Source organism: Oncorhynchus tshawytscha, unplaced genomic scaffold (genome assembly GCF_018296145.1).
Source record: "Oncorhynchus tshawytscha isolate Ot180627B unplaced genomic scaffold, Otsh_v2.0 Un_contig_11002_pilon_pilon, whole genome shotgun sequence".
Classification (NCBI taxonomy): Eukaryota; Metazoa; Chordata; class Actinopteri; order Salmoniformes; family Salmonidae; genus Oncorhynchus; species Oncorhynchus tshawytscha.
In genome coordinates, this window is record NW_024608529.1 from 62,501 (window position 1) to 65,998 (window position 3,498).

Here is a 3,498-nt window from a genome sequence, read left to right on the forward strand (position 1 = left end):
ATTACACTCACAGAAGTTCCAAAAGACTAAAGACATTTCAAATGTCATATTATATCTATATACAGTGTTGTAATGATGTGAAAATGGTTAAAGTACACAAGGGAAAATAAATAAACATAAATATGGGTTGTATTTACAATGGTGTTTGTTCTTCACTGGTTGCCCTTTTCTTGTGGCAACAGGTCACACATCTTGCTGCTGTGATGCACACTGTGGTATTTCACCCAGTAGATATGGGAGTTTATCAAATTTGGGTTTGTTTTCTAATTCTTTGTGGATCTGTGTAATCTGAGGGAAAAATGTCTCTCTAATATGGTCAAACATTGGACAGGAGTTTAGGAAGTGCAGCTCAGTTTCCACCTCATTTTGTGGGCAGTGAGCACATAGCCTGTCTTCTCTTGAGAGCCATAGATGTGTGATTAGGTTTATTTATTAGACTTCAACACTTAATTAACTGTCATCCTGGGTCCCCACTATCATAATAATAACAGATCACAGGGGTGAAGAGTGATCGGGGGAGGAGGACAGAGAAGAGAGAGCAGAGAGGAGGGAGGAGAGGGGGAAGAGATGGAGGAGGAGAGCAGCAAGGGGGGGAGGAGGAGGAGAGCAGAGGGGGAAGAGGGGGAAGAGGAGAGCAGAGGGGAGGGGGGGGAAGAGGAGAGCAGAGGGGAGGGTGGAAGAGGAGAGAGGGGAGGGGGGGAGGAGGAGGGGGGAGGAGGAGGGGTAGAGAGAGGAGGGAGAGGGAGGGGGAAGAAATGGGGGAGGAGGAGAGCAGCGAGGGGGGGGAGGAGAGTAGAGGAGAGCAGAGGGGGGTAGAGGAGAGCAGAGAGGGGGGGAGGAAGAGAGATGGGGAATAGGGGGAAGGAGAGGAGATGGGGGGAAGAGGAGAGCAGATGGGGAAGAGAGGGGGGAGGAGGGAGGAGAGCAGATGGGGAAGAGAGGGGGGGAGGAGGGAGGAGAGCAGAGGAGGAGATTACAAGCCTTTATGTAATGTGCTGTGTGAGAGATGATTAACTATGTGCCCAGTGTGTTTAGTAGAGCTGAGAACAGCAGCATTCAGAATAACAGAGAACAGATGTCCTTCCTGGTTCAAGACACACACAGAGATGTCCAGCATATCAGCCCTGTACTCCACATAAACCCTACTGTTAGTGGGGAAGACCACACCAAACTGTACCAAGAACAGTAAGGGGGGTTGAATTGTGACAGCACAGCGCCCTCTACAGGTGAACATATGCCAGTGGCTCATGAGGACCAACTGACCCAGCGAAGACCGATGAGGGTGAGAGAAGATTCAGTAACTCTTGGAGGACAAGAAAGGCTCAGAACTTTTGTGAAACATCACAGCACAGTGGGAAAATATGACCAGCTGAAGGCTGGACTAGATGGTCTTCAGAGATAGATGGGAGGGGTTGAGGGGAGCTGAAGGCTGGACTAGATGGTCTTCAGAGATAGATGGGAGGGGTTGAGGGGAGCTGAAGGCTGGGACTAGATGGTCTTCAGAGATAGATGGGAGGATGAGGGGAGCTGAAGGCTGGGACTAGATCAGAGATAGATGGGAGGGGTTGAGGGGAGCTTAAGGCTGGGACTAGATGGTCTTCAGAGATAGATGGGAGGGGTTGATGGGGAGCTGAAGGCTGGACTAGATGGTCTTCAGAGATAGATGGGAGGGGTTGAGGGGAGCTGAAGGCTGGGACTAGATGGTCTTCAGAGATAGATGAGAGGGGTTGAGGGGAGCTGAAGGTTGGACTAGATGGTCTTCAGAGATAGATGGGAGGGGTTGAGGGGAGCTGAAGGTTGGACTAGATGGTCTTCAGAGATAGATGGGAGGGGTTGAGGGGAGCTGAAGGTTGGACTAGATGGTCTTCAGAGATAGATGGGAGGGGATGAGGGGAGCTGAAGGCTGGGACTAGATCAGAGATAGATGAGAGGGGTTGAGGGGAGCTGAAGGCTGGGACTAGATCAGAGATAGATGAGAGGGGTTGAAGGGGAGCTGAAGGCTGGGACTAGATCAGAGATAGATGAGAGGGGTTGAGGGGAGCTGAAGGCTGGACTAGATGGTCTTCAGAGATAGATGGGAGGGGTTGAGGGAGCTGAAGGCTGGACTAGATGGTCTTCAGAGATAGATGGGAGGGGTTGAGGGGAGCTGAAGGCTGGGACTAGATCAGAGATAGATGAGAGGGGTTGAGGGAGCTGAAGGCTGGGACTAGATCAGAGATAGATGAGAGGGGTTGAAGGGAGCTGAAGGCTGGGACTAGATCAGAGATAGATGAGAGGGGTTGAGGGGAGCTGAAGGCTGGACTAGATGGTCTTCAGAGATAGATGGGAGGGGTTGAGGGGAGCTGAAGGCTGGACTAGATGGTCTTCAGAGATAGATGGGAGGGGTTGAGGGGAGCTGAAGGCTGGGACTAGATCAGAGATAGATGAGAGGGGTTGAGGGGAGCTGAAGGCTGGGACTAGATCAGAGATAGATGAGAGGGGTTGAAGGGAGCTGAAGGCTGGGACTAGATCAGAGATAGATGAGAGGGGTTGAGGGGAGCTGAAGGCTGGACTAGATGGTCTTCAGAGATAGATGGGAGTGGTTGAGGGGAGCTGAAGGTTGGACTAGATGGTCTTCAGAGATAGATGGGAGGGGTTGAGGGGAGCTGAAGGTTGGACTAGATGGTCTTCAGAGATAGATGGGAGGGGATGAGGGGAGCTGAAGGCTGGGACTAGATCAGAGATAGATGAGAGGGGTTGAGGGGAGCTGAAGGCTGGGACTAGATCAGAGATAGATGAGAGGGGTTGAAGGGAGCTGAAGGCTGGGACTAGATCAGAGATAGATGAGAGGGGTTGAGGGGAGCTGAAGGCTGGACTAGATGGTCTTCAGAGATAGATGGGAGGGGTTGAGGGGAGCTGAAGGCTGGACTAGATGGTCTTCAGAGATAGATGGGAGGGGTTGAGGGGAGCTGAAGACTGGGACTAGATCAGAGATAGATGAGAGGGGTTGAGGGAGCTGAAGGCTGGGACTAGATCAGAGATAGATGAGAGGGGTTGAAGGGAGCTGAAGGCTGGGACTAGATCAGAGATAGATGAGAGGGGTTGAGGGGAGCTGAAGGCTGGACTAGATGGTCTTCAGAGATAGATGGGAGGGATTGAGGGGAGCTGAGGGCTGGGACTAGATGGTCTTCAGAGATAGATGGGAGTGGTTGAGGAGAGCTGAAGGCTGGACTAGATGGTCTTCAGAGATAGATGGGAGGGGTTGAGGGAGCTGAAGGCTGGACTAAATGGTCTTCAGAGATAGATGGGAGGGGTTGAGGGAGCTGAAGGCTGGGACTAGATGGTCTTCAGAGATAGATGGGAGGTGTTGAGGGGAGCTGAAGGCTGGACTAGATGGTCTTCGGAGATAGATGGGAGGGGTTGAGGGAAGCTGAAGGCTGGACTAGATGGTCTTCAGAGATAGATGAGAGGGGTTGAGGGGAGCTGAAGGCTGGACTAGATGGTCTTCAGAGATAGATG